We start from the raw sequence: 16,394 nt of genomic DNA, 5'->3' as shown, positions 1-16,394 counted from the left end.
AAACGATCATTGTGACATCTGAATTCATTAATTATCTGAAATACACTGCGTGTGCGTGTGATGTTAAATGTTTGAACCAAGGTTAACGGTTAAAGTGTCAGAGAATGGGTGGTGATTTTTTGACGTCCTCCCATGATCTGAAGTGAGCGTGCGTGTTTGTGTTGGTGAAAGTTTAAGAAATGTACAACTGTCGGTTCAGCTCTCTGGTGCTCCCTGCTGGCAGTATCACTATACTGTCCTCATGTTTCACAAAAATAGTTTTGAGAGACGTTGTCAGTTTTTGTATGTTGCTTAAATCCTCCAAAGCGGTTGGCAGTAAACATCAGGTCACGGTACGCCACGGAGTCAATGAGCTCGAGTTGAAAAAGAAAATGCTTGCAGCACCTGGTATTCCCAGGCGGTCTCCCATCCAAGTACTAACCAGGCCCGACCCTGCTTAGCTTCCGAAATCAAACGAGATCGGGCGTGTTCAGGGTGGTATGGCCGTAAGCAATTATTACAGGCGCAAAACCAGGTTTTATACAGTAGCACATAAGGAGTGAGAAAGCTGCTGAGGCTCGACGTTACACTTTTACAAAAACAATCATTAGTTAGATATAAACGGCAGTAATTGATTCAGTAGGACTCCTTATCCATGTAAACGATCATTGTGACATCTGAATTCATTAATTATCTGAAATACACTGCGTGTGCGTGTGATGTTAAATGTTTGAAACAAGGTTAACGGTTAAAGTGTCAGAGAATGGGTGGTGATTTTTTGACGTCCTCCCATGATCTGAAGTGAGCCTGCGTGTTTGTGTTGGTGAAAGTTTAAGAAATGTACAACTGTCGGTTCAGCTCTCTGGTGCTCCCTGCTGGCAGTATCACTATACTGTCCTCATGTTTCACAAAAATAGTTTTGAGAGACGTTGTCAGTTTTTGTATGTTGCTTAAATCCTCCAAAGTGGTTGGCAGTAAACATCAGGTCACGGTACGCCACGGAGTCAATGAGATCGAGTTGAAAAAGAATAAGCTTACAGCACCTGGTATTCCCAGGCGGTCTCCCATCCAAGTACTAACCAGGCCCGACCCTGCTTAGCTTCCGAGATCAGACGAGATCGGGCGTGTTCAGGGTGGTATGGCCGTAAGCAATTAGTGCAGGCGCAAAACCAGGTTTTATACAGTAGCACATAAGGAGTGAGAAAGCTGCTGAGGCTCGACGTTACACTCTTACAAAAACAATCATTAGTTAGATATAAACGGCAGTAATTGATTCAGTAGGACTCCTTATCCATGTAAACGATCATTGTGACATCTGAATTCATTAATTATCTGAAATACACTGCGTGTGCGTGTGATGTTAAATGTTTGATCCAAGGTTAACGGTTAAAGTGTCAGAGAATGGGTGGTGATTTTTTGACGTCCTCCCATGATCTGAAGTGAGCGTGCGTGTTTGTGTGGGTGAAAGTTTAAGAAATGTACAACTGTCGGTTCAGCTCTCTGGTGCTCCCTGCTGGCAGTATCACTATACTGTCCTCATGTTTCACAAAAATAGTTTTGAGAGACGTTGTCAGTTTTTGTATGTTGCTTAAATCCTCCAAAGCGGTTGGCAGTAAACATCAGGTCACGGTACGCCACGGTAGGCCACGGAGGCAATGAGCTCGAGTTGAAAAAGAAAAAGCTTACAGCACCTGGTATTCCCAGGCGGTCTCCCATCCAAGTACTAACCAGGCCCGACCCTGCTTAGCTTCCGAGATCAGACGAGATCGGGCGTGTTCAGGGTGGTATGGCCGTAAGAAATTAGTGCAGGCGCAAAACCAGGTTTTATACAGTAGCACATAAGGAGTGAGAAAGCTGCTGAGGCTCGACGTTACACTCTTACAAAAACAATCATTAGTTAGATATAAACGGCAGTAATTGATTCAGTAGGACTCCTTATCCATGTAAACGATCATTGTGACATCTGAATTCATTAATTATCTGAAATACACTGCGTGTGCGTGTGATGTTAAATGTTTGAACCAAGGTTAACGGTTAAAGTGTCAGAGAATGGGTGGTGATTTTTTGACGTCCTCCCATGATCTGAAGTGAGCGTGCGTGTTTGTGTTGGTGAAAGTTTAAGAAATGTACAACTGTCGGTTCAGCTCTCTGGTGCTCCCTGCTGGCAGTATCACTATACTGTCCTCATGTTTCACAAAAATAGTTTTGAGAGACGTTGTCAGTTTTTGTATGTTGCTTAAATCCTTCAAAGCGGTTGGCAGTAAACATCAGGTCACGGTACGCCACGGTAGGCCACGGAGGCAATGAGCTCGAGTTGAAAAAAGAAAATGCTTACAGCACCTGGTATTCCCAGGCGGTCTCCCATCCAAGTACTAACCAGGCCCGACCCTGCTTAGCATCCGAGATCAAACTAGATCGGGCGTGTTTTTTTTCTTTTTTGGTGACACCCGTCACTACTTACAGCAACCTGGGCTTCTGAGAAGGTCTCCCATCCAAGTACTAACCAGGCCCGACCCTGCTTAGCTTCCGAGATCAGACGAGATCGGGCGTGTTGAGGGTGGCATGGCCGTAAGCAATTAGTGCAGGCGCAAAACCAGGTTTTATACAGAAGCACATAAGGAGTGAGAAAGCTGCTGAGGCTCGACGTTACACTCTTACAAAAACAATCATTAGTTAGATATAAACGGCAGTAATTGATTCAGTAGGACTCCTTATCCATGTAAACGATCATTGTGACATCTGAATTAATTAATTATCTGAAATACACTGCGTGTGCGTGTGATGTTAAATGTTTGAACCAAGGTTAACGGTTAAAGTGTCAGAGAATGGGTGGTGATTTTTTGACGTCCTCCCATGATCTGAAGTGAGCGTGCGTGTTTGTGTTGGTGAAAGTTTAAGAAATGTACAACTGTCGGTTCAGCTCTCTGGTGCTCCCTGCTGGCAGTATCACTATACTGTCCTCATGTTTCACAAAAATAGTTTTGAGAGACGTTGTCAGTTTTTGTATGTTGCTTAAATCCTCCAAAGCGGTTGGCAGTAAACATCAGGTCACGGTACGCCACGGTAGGCCACGGAGTCAATGAGCTCGAGTTGAAAAAGAAAAAGCTTACAGCACCTAGTATTCCCAGGCGGTCTCCCATCCAAGTACTAACCAGGCCCGACCCTACTTAGCTTCCGAGTTCAGACGAGATCGGGCGTGTTCAGGGTGGTATGGCCGTAAGCAATTAGTGCAGGCGCAAAACCAGGTTTTATACAGTAGCACATAAGGAGTGAGAAAGCTGCTGAGGCTCGACGTTACACTTTTACAAAAACAATCATTAGTTAGATATAAACGGCAGTAATTGATTCAGTAGGACTCCTTATCCATGTAAACGATCATTGTGACATCTGAATTCATTAATTATCTGAAATACACTGCGTGTGCGTGTGATGTTAAATGTTTGAACCAAGGTTAACGGTTAAAGTGTCAGAGAATGGGTGGTGATTTTTTGACGTCCTCCCATGATCTGAAGTGAGCGTGCGTGTTTGTGTTGGTGAAAGTTTAAGAAATGTACAACTGTCGGTTCAGCTCTCTGGTGCTCCCTGCTGGCAGTATCACTATACTGTCCTCATGTTTCACAAAAACAGTTTTGAGAGACGTTGTCAGTTTTTGTATGTTGCTTAAATCCTCCAAAGCGGTTGGCATACATCAGGTCACGGTACGCCACGGTAGGCCACGGAGTCAATGAGCTCGAGTTGAAAAAGAAAAAGCTTACAGCACCTGGTATTCCCAGGCGGTCTCCCATCCAAGTACTAACCAGGCCCGACCCTGCTTAGCTTTCGAGATCAGACGAGATCGGGCGTGTTCAGGGTGGTATGGCCGTAAGCAATTATTGCAGCCGCAAAACCAGGTTTCATACAGTAGCACATAAGGAGTGAGAAAGCCGCTGAGGCTCGACGTTACACTTTTACAAAGACAATCATTAGTTAGATATAAACGGCAGTAATTGATTCAGTAGGACTCCTTATCCATGTAAACGATCATTGTGACATCTGAATTCATTAATTATCTGAAATACACTGCGTGTGCGTGTGATGTTAAATGTTTGAACCAAGGTTAACGGTTAAAGTGTCAGAGAATGGGTGGTGATTTTTTGACGTCCTCCCATGATCTGAAGTGAGCGTGCGTGTTTGTGTTGGTGAAAGTTTAAGAAATGTACAACTGTCGGTTCAGCTCTCTGGTGCTGCCTGCTGGCAGTATCACTATACTGTCCTCATGTTTCACAAAAATAGTTTTGAGAGACGTTGTCAGTTTTTGTATGTTGCTTAAATCCTCCAAAGCGGTTGGCAGTAAACATCAGGTCACGGTACGCCACGGTAGGCCACGGAGGCAATGAGCTCGAGTTGAAAAAGAAAAAGCTTACAGCACCTGGTATTCCCAGGCGGTCTCCCATCCAAGTACTAACCAGGCCCGACCCTGCTTAGCTTCCGAGATCAGACGAGATCGGGCGTGTTTTTTTTTTTCTTTTGGTGACACCCGTCACTACTTACAGCAACCTGGGCTTCTGAGGTGGTCTCCCATCCAAGTACTAACCAGGCCCGACCCTGCTTAGCTTCAGAGATCAGACGAGATCGGGCGTGTTCAGGGTGGTATGGCCGTAAGCAATTATTGCAGCCGCAAAACCAGGTTTCATACAGTAGCACATAAGGAGTGAGAAAGCCGCTGAGGCTCGACGTTACACTTTTACAAAGACAATCATTAGTTAGATATAAACGGCAGTAATTGATTCAGTAGGACTCCTTATCCATGTAAACGATCATTGTGACTTCTGAATTCATTAATTATCTGAAATACACTGCGTGTGCGTGTGATGTTAAATGTTTGAACCAAGGTTAACGGTTAAAGTGTCAGAGAATGGGTGGTGATTTTTTGACGTCCTCCCATGATCTGAAGTGAGCGTGCGTGTTTGAGTTGGTGAAAGTTTAAGAAGTGTACAACTGTCGTTTCAGCTCTCTGGTGCTCCCTGCTGGCAGTATCACTATACAGTCCTCATGTTTCACAAAAATAGTTTTGAGAGACGTTGTCAGTTTTTGTATGTTGCTTAAATCCTCCAAAGCGGTTGGCAGTAAACATCAGGTCACGGTACGCCACGGTAGGCCACGGAGGCAATGAGCTCGAGTTGAAAAAGAAAAAGCATTACAGCACCTGGTATTCCCAGGCGGTCTCCCATCCAAGTACTAACCAGGCCCGACCCTGCTTAGCTTCCGAGATCAAACGAGATCGGGCGTGTTCAGGGTGGTATGGCCGTAAGCAATTAGTGCAGGCGCAAAACCAGGTTTTATACAGTAGCACATAAGGAGTGAGAAAGCTGCTGAGGCTCGACGTTACACTTTTACAAAAACAATCATTAGTTAGATATAAACGGCAGTAATTGATTCAGTAGGACTCCTTATCCATGTAAACGATCATTGTGACATCTGAATTCATTAATTATCTGAAATACACTGCGTGTGCGTGTGATGTTAAATGTTTGAACCAAGGTTAACGGTTAAAGTGTCAGAGAATGGGTGGTGATTTTTTGACGTCCTCCCATGATCTGAAGTGAGCGTGCGTGTTTGTGTTGGTGAAAGTTTAAGAAATGTACAACTGTCGGTTCAGCTCTCTGGTGCTCCCTGCTGGCAGTATCACTATACTGTCCTCATGTTTCACAAAAATAGTTTTGAGAGACGTTGTCAGTTTTTGTATGTTGCTTAAATCCTCCAAAGCGGTTGGCAGTAAACATCAGGTCACGGTACGCCACGGTAGGCCACGGAGGCAATGAGCTCGAGTTGAAAAAGAAAAAGCTTACAGCACCTGGTATTCCCAGGCGGTCTCCCATCCAAGTACTAACCAGTCCCGACCCTGCTTAGCTTCCGAGATCAGACGAGATCGGGCGTGTTCAGGGTGGTATGACCGTAAGCAATTATTGCAGCCGCAAAACCAGGTTTCATACAGTAGCACATAAGGAGTGAGAAAGCCGCTGAGGCTCGACGTTACACTTTTACAAAGACAATCATTAGTTAGATATAAACGGCAGTAATTGATTCAGTAGGACTCCTTATCCATGTAAACGATCATTGTGACATCTGAATTCATTAATTATCTGAAATACACTGCGTGTGCGTGTGATGTTAAATGTTTGAACCAAGGTTAACGGTTAAAGTGTCAGAGAATGGGTGGTGATTTTTTGACGTCCTCCCATGATCTGAAGTGAGCGTGCGTGTTTGTGTTGGTGAAAGTTTAAGAAATGTACAACTGTCGGTTCAGCTCTCTGGTGCTCCCTGCTGGCAGTATCACTATACTGTCCTCATGTTTCACAAAAACAGTTTTGAGAGACGTTGTCAGTTTTTGTATGTTGCTTAAATCCTCCAAAGCGGTTGGCAGTAAACATCAGGTCACGGTACGCCACGGTAGCCCACGGAGGCAATGAGCTCGTGTTGAAAAAGAAAAAGCTTACCGCACCTGGTATTCCCAGCCGGTCTCCCATCCAAGTACTAACCAGGCACGACCCTGCTTAGCTTCCGAGATCAAACGAGATCGGGCGTGTTCAGGGTGGTATGGCTGTAAGCAATTAGTGCAGGCGCAAAACCAGGTTTTATACAGTAGCACATAAGGAGTGAGAAAGCTGCTGAGGCTCGACGTTACACTTTTACAAAAACAATCATTAGTTAGATATAAACGGCAGTAATTGATTCAGTAGGACTCCTTATCCATGTAAACGATCATTGTGACATCTGAATTCATTAATTATCTGAAATACACTGCGTGTGCGTGTGATGTTAAATGTTTGAACCAAGGTTAACGGTTAAAGTGTCAGAGAATGGGTGGTGATTTTTTGACGTCCTCCCATGATCTGAAGTGAGCGTGCGTGTTTGTGTTGGTGAAAGTTTAAGAAGTGTACAACTGTCGTTTCAGCTCTCTGGTGCTCCCTGCTGGCAGTATCACTATACAGTCCTCATGTTTCACAAAAATAGTTTTGAGAGACGTTGTCAGTTTTTGTATGTTGCTTAAATCCTCCAAAGCGGTTGGCAGTAAACATCAGGTCACGGTACGCCACGGTAGGCCACGGAGGCAATGAGCTCGAGTTGAAAAAGAAAAAGCTTACAGCACCTGGTATTCCCAGGCGGTCTCCCATCCAAGTACTAACCAGGCCCGACCCTGCTTAGCTTCCGAGATCAAACGAGATCGGGCGTGTTCAGGGTGGTATGGCCGTAAGCAATTAGTGCAGGCGCAAAACCAGGTTTTATACAGTAGCACATAAGGAGTGAGAAAGCTGCTGAGGCTCGACGTTACACTTTTACAAAAACAATCATTAGTTAGATATAAACGGCAGTAATTGATTCAGTAGGACTCCTTATCCATGTAAACGATCATTGTGACATCTGAATTCATTAATTATCTGAAATACACTGCGTGTGCGTGTGATGTTAAATGTTTGAACCAAGGTTAACGGTTAAAGTGTCAGAGAATGGGTGGTGATTTTTTGACGTCCTCCCATGATCTGAAGTGAGCGTGCGTGTTTGTGTTGGTGAAAGTTTAAGAAATGTACAACTGTCGGTTCAGCTCTCTGGTGCTCCCTGCTGGCAGTATCACTATACTGTCCTCATGTTTCACAAAAATAGTTTTGAGAGACGTTGTCAGTTTTTGTATTTTGCTTAAATCCTCCAAAGCGGTTGGCAGTAAACATCAGGTCACGGTACGCCACGGAGTCAATGAGCTCGAGTTGAAAAAGAAAAATCTTACAGCACCTGGTATTCCCAGGCGGTCTCCCATCCAAGTACTAACCAGGCCCGACCCTGCTTAGCTTCCGAAATCAACGAGATCAGGCGTGTTCAGGGTGGTATGGCCGTAAGCAATTAGTGCAGGCGCAAAACCAGGTTTTATACAGTAGCACATAAAGAGTGAGAAAGCTGCTGAGGCTCGACGTTACACTTTTACAAAAACAATCATTAGTTAGATATAAACGGCAGTAATTGATTCAGTAGGACTCCTTATCCATGTAAACGATCATTGTGACATCTGAATTCATTAATTATCTGAAATACACTGCGTGTGCGTGTGATGTTAAATGTTTGAACCAAGGTTAACGGTTAAAGTGTCAGAGAATGGGTGGTGATTTTTTGACGTCCTCCCATGATCTGAAGTGAGCCTGCGTGTTTGTGTTGGTGAAAGTTTAAGAAATGTACAACTGTCGGTTCAGCTCTCTGGTGCTCCCTGCTGGCAGTATCACTATACTGTCCTCATGTTTCACAAAAATAGTTTTGAGAGACGTTGTCAGTTTTTGTATGTTGCTTAAATCCTCCAAAGTGGTTGGCAGTAAACATCAGGTCACGGTACGCCACGGAGTCAATGAGCTCGAGTTGAAAAAGAATAAGCTTACAGCACCTGGTATTCCCAGGCGGTCTCCCATCCAAGTACTAACCAGGCCCGACCCTGCTTAGCTTCCGAGATCAGACGAGATCGGGCGTGTTCAGGGTGGTATGGCCGTAAGCAATTAGTGCAGGCGCAAAACCAGGTTTTATACAGTAGCACATAAGGAGTGAGAAAGCTGCTGAGGCTCGACGTTACACTCTTACAAAAACAATCATTAGTTAGATATAAACGGCAGTAATTGATTCAGTAGGACTCCTTATCCATGTAAACGATCATTGTGACATCTGAATTCATTAATTATCTGAAATACACTGCGTGTGCGTGTGATGTTAAATGTTTGAACCAAGGTTAACGGTTAAAGTGTCAGAGAATGGGTGGTGATTTTTTGACGTCCTCCCATGATCTGAAGTGAGCGTGCGTGTTTGTGTTGGTGAAAGTTTAAGAAATGTACAACTGTCGGTTCAGCTCTCTGGTGCTCCCTGCTGGCAGTATCACTATACTGTCCGCATGTTTCACAAAAATAGTTTTGAGAGACGTTGTCAGTTTTTGTATGTTGCTTAAATCCTCCAAAGCGGTTGGCAGTAAACATCAGGTCACGGTACGCCACGGAGTCAATGAGCTCGAGTTGAAAAAGAAAAAGCTTACAGCACCTGGTATTCCCAGGCGGTCTCCCATCCAAGTACTAACCAGGCCCGACCCTGCTTAGCTTCCGAGATCAAACGAGATCGGGCGTGTTCAGGGTGGTATGGCCGTAAGCAATTAGTGCAGGCGCAAAACCAGGTTTTATACAGTAGCACATAAGGAGTGAGAAAGCTGCTGAGGCTCGACGTTACACTTTTACAAAAACAATCATTAGTTAGATATAAACGGCAGTAATTGATTCAGTAGGACTCCTTATCCATGTAAACGATCATTGTGACATCTGAATTCATTAATTATCTGAAATACACTGCGTGTGCGTGTGATGTTAAATGTTTGAACCAAGGTTAACGGTTAAAGTGTCAGAGAATGGGTGGTGATTTTTTGACGTCCTCCCATGATCTGAAGTGAGCGTGCGTGTTTGTGTTGGTGAAAGTTTAAGAAATGTACAACTGTCGGTTCAGCTCTCTGGTGCTCCCTGCTGGCAGTATCACTATACTGTCCTCATGTTTCACAAAAATAGTTTTGAGAGACGTTGTCAGTTTTTGTATGTTGCTTAAATCCTCCAAAGCGGTTGGCAGTAAACATCAGGTCACGGTACGCCACGGTAGGCCACGGAGGCAATGAGCTCGAGTTGAAAAAGAAAAAGCTTACAGCACCTGGTATTCCCAGGCGGTCTCCCATCCAAGTACTAACCAGGCCCGACCCTGCTTAGCTTCGAGATCAGACGAGATCGGGCGTGTTCAGGGTGGTATGGCCGTAAGCAATTATTGCAGCCGCAAAACCAGGTTTCATACAGTAGCACATAAGGAGTGAGAAAGCCTGCTGAGGCTCGACGTTACACTTTTACAAAGACAATCATTAGTTAGATATAAACGGCAGTAATTGATTCAGTAGGACTCCTTATCCATGTAAACGATCATTGTGACATCTGAATTCATTAATTATCTGAAATACACTGCGTGTGCGTGTGATGTTAAATGTTTGAACCAAGGTTAACGGTTAAAGTGTCAGAGAATGGGTGGTGATTTTTTGACGTCCTCCCATGATCTGAAGTGAGCATGCGTGTTTGTGTTGGTGAAAGTTTAAGAAATGTACAACTGTCGGTTCAGCTCTCTGGTGCTCCCTGCTGGCAGTATCACTATACTGTCCTCATGTTTCACAAAAATAGTTTTGAGAGACGTTGTCAGTTTTTGTATGTTGCTTAAATCCTCCAAAGCGGTTGGCAGTAAACATCAGGTCACGGTACGCCACGGTAGGCCACGGAGGCAATGAGCTCGAGTTGAAAAAGAAAAAGCTTACAGCACCTGGTATTCCCAGGCGGTCTCCCATCCAAGTACTAACCAGGCCCGACCCTGCTTAGCTTCCGAGATCAGACGAGATCGGGCGTGTTCAGGGTGGTATGGCCGTAAGCAATTAGTGCAGCGCAAAACCAGGTTTCATACAGTAGCACATAAGGAGTGAGAAAGCCGCTGAGGCTCGACGTTACACTTTTACAAAGACAATCATTAGTTAGATATAAACGGCAGTAATTGATTCAGTAGGACTCCTTATCCATGTAAACGATCATTGTGACATCTGAATTCATTAATTATCTGAAATACACTGCGTGTGCGTGTGATGTTAAATGTTTGAACCAAGGTTAACGGTTAAAGTGTCAGAGAATGGGTGGTGATTTTTTGACGTCCTCCCATGATCTGAAGTGAGCGTGCGTGTTTGTGTTGGTGAAAGTTTAAGAAATGTACAACTGTCGGTTCAGCTCTCTGGTGCTCCCTGCTGGCAGTATCACTATACTGTCCTCATGTTTCACAAAAATAGTTTTGAGAGACGTTGTCAGTTTTTGTATGTTGCTTAAATCCTCCAAAGCGGTTGGCAGTAAACATCAGGTCACGGTACGCCACGGTAGGCCACGGAGGCAATGAGCTCGAGTTGAAAAAGAAAAAGCTTACAGCACCTGGTATTCCCAGGCGGTCTCCCATCCAAGTACTAACCAGGCCCGACCCTGCTTAGCTTCCGAGATCAGACGAGATCGGGCGTGTTCAGGGTGGTATGGCCTTAAGCAATTAGTGCAGGCGCAAAACCAGGTTTTATACAGTAGCACATAAGGAGTGAGAAAGCTGCTGAGGCTCGACGTTACACTCTTACAAAAACAATCATTAGTTAGATATAAACGGCAGTAATTGATTCAGTAGGACTCCTTATCCATGTAAACGATCATTGTGACATCTGAATTCATTAATTATCTGAAATACACTGCGTGTGCGTGTGATGTTAAATGTTTGAACCAAGGTTAACGGTTAAAGTGTCAGAGAATGGGTGGTGATTTATTGACGTCCTCCCATGATCTAAAGTGAGCGTGCGTGTTTGTGTTGGTGAAAGTTTAAGAAATGTACAACTGTCGGTTCAGCTCTCTGGTGCTCCCTGCTGGCAGTATCACTATACTGTCCTCATGTTTCACAAAAATAGTTTTGAGAGACGTTGTCAGTTTTTGTATGTTGCTTAAATCCTCCAAAGCGGTTGGCAGTAAACATCAGGTCACGGTACGCCACGGTAGGCCACGGAGGCAATGAGCTCGAGTTGAAAAAGAAAAAGCTTACAGCACCTAGTATTCCCAGGCGGTCTCCCATTCAAGTACTAACCAGGCCCGACCCTGCTTAGCTTCCGAGATCAAACGAGATCGGGCGTGTTCAGGGTGGTATGGCCGTAAGCAATTAGTGCAGGTGCAAAACCAGGTTTTATACAGTAGCACATAAGGAGTGAGAAAGCTGCTGAGGCTCGACGTTACACTTTTACAAAAACAATCATTAGTTAGATATAAACGGCAGTAATTGATTCAGTAGGACTCCTTATCCATGTAAACGATCATTGTGACATCTGAATTCATTAATTATCTGAAATACACTGCGTGTGCGTGTGATGTTAAATGTTTGAACCAAGGTTAACGGTTAAAGTGTCAGAGAATGGGTGGTGATTTTTTGACGTCCTCCCATGATCTGAAGTGAGCGTGCGTGTTTGTGTTGGTGAAAGTTTAAGAAATGTACAACTGTCGGTTCAGCTCTCTGGTGCTCCCTGCTGGCAGTATCACTATACTGTCCTCATGTTTCACAAAAATAGTTTTGAGAGACGTTGTCAGTTTTTGTATGTTGCTTAAATCCTCCAAAGCGGTTGGCAGTAAACATCAGGTCACGGTACGCCACGGAGTCAATGAGCTCGAGTTGAAAAAGAAAATCTTACAGCACCTGGTATTCCCAGGCGGTCTCCCATCCAAGTACTAACCAGGCCCGACCCTGCTTAGCTTCCGAGATCAGACGAGATCGGGCGTGTTTTTTATTTTTTTGTCTTTGTCGTTTATCTCTCTCGTTTCTTTATTCTCTTTCTTTTTCTACTTCTCTCTTTCTTTTTCCTTTCTTTTTCTCACTTTTTTTTCTCTTTTTCTCTCACTTATTTTTCTCTTTGTCTCTCACTTATTTTTCTCTCTCTCCTCTCTTCTCTTCCTCTCTCTTCTCTTCTTTTTCTTCTTACTTCTCCTTCACCTTCATCATGTCCAACTCCTTGCTCTTCACCAGTATCGTTGGTTTGCTCGCTGGGGTTTTTTTTTTTCTTCTGCAGAATCTTGGCCATTGCATCTGCCCACCCAGCGTTAAGGTTAGTGGGTTCTCCGTCAACCTCCTCAATTCCTTTATCTTCATCGTCTGCCTCATCTCCGTCACTAACTTTAATGTCCTCTTTTTCATCAGCATCAGCTTATTCCTCCTCATCATCGTCATCATCATCCATGTCATTCATGTCATTTTTCTCCTCACTACTTACAGCAACCTGGGCTTCTGAGGAGGTCTCCCATCCAAGTACTAACCAGGCCCGACCCTGCTTAGCTTCCGAGATCAGACGAGATCGGGCGTGTTCAGGGTGGTATGGCCGTAAGCAATTAGTGCATGCGCAAAACCAGGTTTTATACAGTAGCACATAAGGAGTGAGAAAGCTGCTGAGGCTCGACGTTACACTTTTACAAAAACAATCATTAGTTAGATATAAACGGCAGTAATTGATTCAGTAGGACTCCTTATCCATGTAAACGATCATTGTGACATCTGAATTCATTAATTATCTGAAATACACTGCGTGTGCGTGTGATGTTAAATGTTTGAACCAAGGTTAACGGTTAAAGTGTCAGAGAATGGGTGGGGATTTTTTGACGTCCTCCCATGATCTGAAGTGAGCGTGCGTGTTTGTGTTGGTGAAAGTTTAAGAAATGTACAACTGTCGGTTCAGCTCTCTGGTGCTCCCTGCTGGCAGTATCACTATACTGTCCTCATGTTTCACAAAAACAGTTTTGAGAGACGTTGTCAGTTTTTGTATGTTGCTTAAATCCTCCAAAGCGGTTGGCAGTAAACATCAGGTCACGGTACGCCACGGAGTCAATGAGCTCGAGTTGAAAAAGAAAAAGCTTACAGCACCTGGTATTCCCAGGCGGTCTCCCAACCAAGTACTAACCTGGCCCGACCCTGCTTAGCTTCCGAGATCAGACGAGATCGGGCGTGTTCAGGGTGGTATGGCCGTAAGCAATTAGTGCAGGCGCAAAACCAGGTTTTATACAGTAGCACATAAGGAGTGAGAAAGCTGCTGAGGCTTGACGTTACACTTTTACAAAAACAATCATTAGTTAGATATAAACGGCAGTAATTGATTCAGCAGGACTCCTTATCCATGTAAACGATCATTGTGACATCTGAATTCAATAATTATCTGAAATACACTGCGTGTGCGTGTGATGTTAAATGTTTGAACCAAGGTTAACGGTTAAAGTGTCAGAGAATGGGTGGTGATTTTTTGATGTCCTCCCATGATCTGAAGTGAGCGTGCGTGTTTGCGTTGGTGAAAGTTTAAGAAATGTACAACTGTCGGTTCAGCTCTCTGGTGCTCCCTGCTGGCAGTATCACTATACTGTCCTCATGTTTCACAAAAATAGTTTTGAGAGACGTTGTCAGTTTTTGTATGTTGCTTAAATCCTCCAAAGCGGTTGGCAGTAAACATCAGGTCACGGTACGCCACGGTAGGCCACGGAGTCAATGAGCTCGAGTTGAAAAAGAAAAAGCTTACAGCACCTGGTATTCCCAGGCGGTCTCCCATCCAAGTACTAACCAGGCCCGACCCTGCTTAGCTTCCGAGATCAAACGAGATCGGGCGTGTTCAGGGTGGTATGGCCGTAAGCAATTAGTGCATGCGCAATACCAGGTTTTATACAGTAGCACATAAGGAGTGAGAAAGCTGCTGAGGCTCTACGTTACACTTTTACAAAAACAATCATTAGTTAGATATAAACGGCAGTAATTGATTCAGTAGGACTCCTTATCCATGTAAACGATCATTGTGACATCTGAATTCATTAATTATCTGAAATACACTGCGTGTGCGTGTGATGTTAAATGTTTGAACCAAGGTTAACGGTTAAAGTGTCAGAGAATGGGTGGTGATTTTTTGACGTCCTCCCATGATCTGAAGTGAGCGTGCGTGTTTGTGTTGGTGAAAGTTTAAGAAATGTACAACTGTCGGTTCAGCTCTCTGGTGCTCCCTGCTGGCAGTATCACTATACTGTCCTCATGTTTCACAAAAATAGTTTTGAGAGACGTTGTCAGTTTTTGTATGTTGCTTAAATCCTCCAAAGCGGTTGGCAGTAAACATCAGGTCACGGTACGCCACGGTAGGCCACGGAGTCAATGAGCTCGAGTTGAAAAAGAAAAGCTTACAGCACCTGGTATTCCCAGGCGGTCTCCCATCCAAGTACTAACCAGGCCCGACCCTGCTTAGCTTCCGAGATCAGACGAGATCGGGCGTGTTCAGGGTGGTATGGCCGTAAGCAATTAGTGCAGGCGCAAAACCAGGTTTTATACAGTAGCACATAAGGAGTGAGAAAGCTGCTGAGGCTCGACGTTACACTCTTACAAAAACAATCATTAGTTAGATATAAACGGCAGTAATTGATTCAGTAGGACTCCTTATCCATGTAAACGATCATTGTGACATCTGAATTCATTAATTATCTGAAATACACTGCGTGTGCGTGTGATGTTAAATGTTTGAACCAAGGTTAACGGTTAAAGTGTCAGAGAATGGGTGGTGATTTTTTGACGTCCTCCCATGATCTGAAGTGAGCGTGCGTGTTTGTGTTGGTGAAAGTTTAAGAAATGTACAACTGTCGGTTCAGCTCTCTGGTGCTCCCTGCTGGCAGTATCACTATACTGTCCTCATGTTTCACAAAAATAGTTTTGAGAGACGTTGTCAGTTTTTGTATGTTGCTTAAATCCTCCAAAGCGGTTGGCAGTAAACATCAGGTCACGGTACGCCACGGAGTCAATGAGCTCGAGTTGAAAAAGAAAAAGCTTACAGCACCTGGTATTCCCAGGCGGTCTCCCATCCAAGTACTAACCAGGCCCGACCCTGCTTAGCTTCCGAGATCAGACGATATCGGGCGTGTTCAGGGTGGTATGGCCGTAAGCAATTAGTGCAGGCGCAAAACCAGGTTTTATACAGTAGCACATAAGGAGTGAGAAAGCTGCTGAGGCTCGACGTTACACTCTTACAAAAACAATCATTAGTTAGATATAAACGGCAGTAATTGATTCAGTAGGACTCCTTATCCATGTAAACGATCATTGTGACATCTGAATTCATTAATTATCTGAAATACACTGCGTGTGCGTGTGATGTTAAATGTTTGAACCAAGGTTAACGGTTAAAGTGTCAGAGAATGGGTGGTGATTTTTTGACGTCCTCCCATGATCTGAAGTGAGCGTGCGTGTTTGTGTTGGTGAAAGTTTAAGAAATGTACAACTGTCGGTTCAGCTCTCTGGTGCTCCCTGCTGGCAGTATCACTATACTGTCCTCATGTTTCACAAAAATAGTTTTGAGAGACGTTGTCAGTTTTTGTATGTTGCTTAAATCCTCCAAAGCGGTTGGCAGTAAACATCAGGTCACGGTACGCCACGGTAGGCCACGGAGTCAATGAGCTCGAGTTGAAAAAGAAAAAGCTTACAGCACCTGGTATTCCCAGGCGGTCTCCCATCCAAGTACTAACCAGGCCCGACCCTGCTTAGCTTCCGAGATCAGACGAGATCGGGCGTGTTCAGGGTGGTATGGCCGTAAGCAATTAGTGCAGGCGCAAAACCAGGTTTTATACAGTAGCACATAAGGAGTGAGAAAGCTGCTGAGGCTCGACGTTACACTTTTACAAAAACAATCATTAGTTAGATATAAACGGCAGTAATTGATTCAGTAGGACTCCTTATCCATGTAAACGATCATTGTGACATCTGAATTCATTAATTATCTGAAATACACTGCGTGTGCGTGTGATGTTAAATGTTTGAACCAAGGTTAACGGTTAAAG

At 44.2% G+C, this 16,394-nt stretch overlaps 24 non-coding genes across 24 annotated transcripts; all 24 read right to left on the bottom strand.

Moving 5' to 3' along the window:
• Nucleotides 1–372: 372 nt before the first annotated feature.
• On the bottom strand, nucleotides 373–491 carry LOC130394595 (5S ribosomal RNA). Its single transcript, XR_008897737.1, has one exon. It is a non-coding gene; the product is annotated as a 5S ribosomal RNA (ribosomal RNA).
• Nucleotides 492–1,010: 519 nt separating this feature from the next.
• On the bottom strand, nucleotides 1,011–1,129 carry LOC130396704 (5S ribosomal RNA). Its single transcript, XR_008899327.1, has one exon. It is a non-coding gene; the product is annotated as a 5S ribosomal RNA (ribosomal RNA).
• Nucleotides 1,130–1,658: 529 nt separating this feature from the next.
• Nucleotides 1,659–1,777, bottom strand: LOC130400011 (5S ribosomal RNA). The gene has a single exon (XR_008902498.1). It is a non-coding gene; the product is annotated as a 5S ribosomal RNA (ribosomal RNA).
• A 656-nt stretch (nucleotides 1,778–2,433) lies between these two features.
• Nucleotides 2,434–2,553, bottom strand: LOC130395597 (5S ribosomal RNA). Its single transcript, XR_008898639.1, has one exon. It is a non-coding gene; the product is annotated as a 5S ribosomal RNA (ribosomal RNA).
• A 529-nt stretch (nucleotides 2,554–3,082) lies between these two features.
• On the bottom strand, nucleotides 3,083–3,201 carry LOC130400489 (5S ribosomal RNA). The gene has a single exon (XR_008902972.1). It is a non-coding gene; the product is annotated as a 5S ribosomal RNA (ribosomal RNA).
• Nucleotides 3,202–3,727: 526 nt separating this feature from the next.
• On the bottom strand, nucleotides 3,728–3,846 carry LOC130400119 (5S ribosomal RNA). The gene has a single exon (XR_008902599.1). It is a non-coding gene; the product is annotated as a 5S ribosomal RNA (ribosomal RNA).
• A 656-nt stretch (nucleotides 3,847–4,502) lies between these two features.
• Nucleotides 4,503–4,622, bottom strand: LOC130395282 (5S ribosomal RNA). The gene has a single exon (XR_008898356.1). It is a non-coding gene; the product is annotated as a 5S ribosomal RNA (ribosomal RNA).
• A 530-nt stretch (nucleotides 4,623–5,152) lies between these two features.
• Nucleotides 5,153–5,271, bottom strand: LOC130401247 (5S ribosomal RNA). Its single transcript, XR_008903712.1, has one exon. It is a non-coding gene; the product is annotated as a 5S ribosomal RNA (ribosomal RNA).
• Nucleotides 5,272–5,800: 529 nt separating this feature from the next.
• LOC130401334 (5S ribosomal RNA) lies at nucleotides 5,801–5,919 on the bottom strand. The gene has a single exon (XR_008903796.1). It is a non-coding gene; the product is annotated as a 5S ribosomal RNA (ribosomal RNA).
• Nucleotides 5,920–6,448: 529 nt separating this feature from the next.
• Nucleotides 6,449–6,567, bottom strand: LOC130395429 (5S ribosomal RNA). The gene has a single exon (XR_008898486.1). It is a non-coding gene; the product is annotated as a 5S ribosomal RNA (ribosomal RNA).
• A 529-nt stretch (nucleotides 6,568–7,096) lies between these two features.
• Nucleotides 7,097–7,215, bottom strand: LOC130399662 (5S ribosomal RNA). The gene has a single exon (XR_008902165.1). It is a non-coding gene; the product is annotated as a 5S ribosomal RNA (ribosomal RNA).
• Nucleotides 7,216–7,734: 519 nt separating this feature from the next.
• LOC130395695 (5S ribosomal RNA) lies at nucleotides 7,735–7,852 on the bottom strand. Its single transcript, XR_008898721.1, has one exon. It is a non-coding gene; the product is annotated as a 5S ribosomal RNA (ribosomal RNA).
• A 519-nt stretch (nucleotides 7,853–8,371) lies between these two features.
• LOC130396703 (5S ribosomal RNA) lies at nucleotides 8,372–8,490 on the bottom strand. Its single transcript, XR_008899326.1, has one exon. It is a non-coding gene; the product is annotated as a 5S ribosomal RNA (ribosomal RNA).
• Nucleotides 8,491–9,009: 519 nt separating this feature from the next.
• LOC130399661 (5S ribosomal RNA) lies at nucleotides 9,010–9,128 on the bottom strand. Its single transcript, XR_008902164.1, has one exon. It is a non-coding gene; the product is annotated as a 5S ribosomal RNA (ribosomal RNA).
• Nucleotides 9,129–9,657: 529 nt separating this feature from the next.
• Nucleotides 9,658–9,775, bottom strand: LOC130394743 (5S ribosomal RNA). Its single transcript, XR_008897872.1, has one exon. It is a non-coding gene; the product is annotated as a 5S ribosomal RNA (ribosomal RNA).
• A 530-nt stretch (nucleotides 9,776–10,305) lies between these two features.
• On the bottom strand, nucleotides 10,306–10,424 carry LOC130396702 (5S ribosomal RNA). Its single transcript, XR_008899325.1, has one exon. It is a non-coding gene; the product is annotated as a 5S ribosomal RNA (ribosomal RNA).
• Nucleotides 10,425–10,952: 528 nt separating this feature from the next.
• LOC130400833 (5S ribosomal RNA) lies at nucleotides 10,953–11,071 on the bottom strand. The gene has a single exon (XR_008903306.1). It is a non-coding gene; the product is annotated as a 5S ribosomal RNA (ribosomal RNA).
• A 529-nt stretch (nucleotides 11,072–11,600) lies between these two features.
• On the bottom strand, nucleotides 11,601–11,719 carry LOC130400888 (5S ribosomal RNA). Its single transcript, XR_008903358.1, has one exon. It is a non-coding gene; the product is annotated as a 5S ribosomal RNA (ribosomal RNA).
• Nucleotides 11,720–12,813: 1,094 nt separating this feature from the next.
• On the bottom strand, nucleotides 12,814–12,933 carry LOC130394136 (5S ribosomal RNA). Its single transcript, XR_008897324.1, has one exon. It is a non-coding gene; the product is annotated as a 5S ribosomal RNA (ribosomal RNA).
• Nucleotides 12,934–13,452: 519 nt separating this feature from the next.
• Nucleotides 13,453–13,571, bottom strand: LOC130399679 (5S ribosomal RNA). Its single transcript, XR_008902182.1, has one exon. It is a non-coding gene; the product is annotated as a 5S ribosomal RNA (ribosomal RNA).
• Nucleotides 13,572–14,100: 529 nt separating this feature from the next.
• LOC130399660 (5S ribosomal RNA) lies at nucleotides 14,101–14,219 on the bottom strand. Its single transcript, XR_008902163.1, has one exon. It is a non-coding gene; the product is annotated as a 5S ribosomal RNA (ribosomal RNA).
• A 528-nt stretch (nucleotides 14,220–14,747) lies between these two features.
• On the bottom strand, nucleotides 14,748–14,866 carry LOC130396701 (5S ribosomal RNA). The gene has a single exon (XR_008899324.1). It is a non-coding gene; the product is annotated as a 5S ribosomal RNA (ribosomal RNA).
• Nucleotides 14,867–15,385: 519 nt separating this feature from the next.
• LOC130401097 (5S ribosomal RNA) lies at nucleotides 15,386–15,504 on the bottom strand. Its single transcript, XR_008903557.1, has one exon. It is a non-coding gene; the product is annotated as a 5S ribosomal RNA (ribosomal RNA).
• A 529-nt stretch (nucleotides 15,505–16,033) lies between these two features.
• On the bottom strand, nucleotides 16,034–16,152 carry LOC130396700 (5S ribosomal RNA). The gene has a single exon (XR_008899323.1). It is a non-coding gene; the product is annotated as a 5S ribosomal RNA (ribosomal RNA).
• Between the last annotated feature and the right edge of the window lie 242 nt (nucleotides 16,153–16,394).

This window comes from Gadus chalcogrammus, chromosome 12, assembly GCF_026213295.1.
Source record: "Gadus chalcogrammus isolate NIFS_2021 chromosome 12, NIFS_Gcha_1.0, whole genome shotgun sequence".
Taxonomy (NCBI): domain Eukaryota; kingdom Metazoa; phylum Chordata; class Actinopteri; order Gadiformes; family Gadidae; genus Gadus; species Gadus chalcogrammus.
The sequence above is the reverse complement of the archived record's forward strand: the minus strand, read 5'-3'. Positions and strand labels throughout refer to the sequence as shown.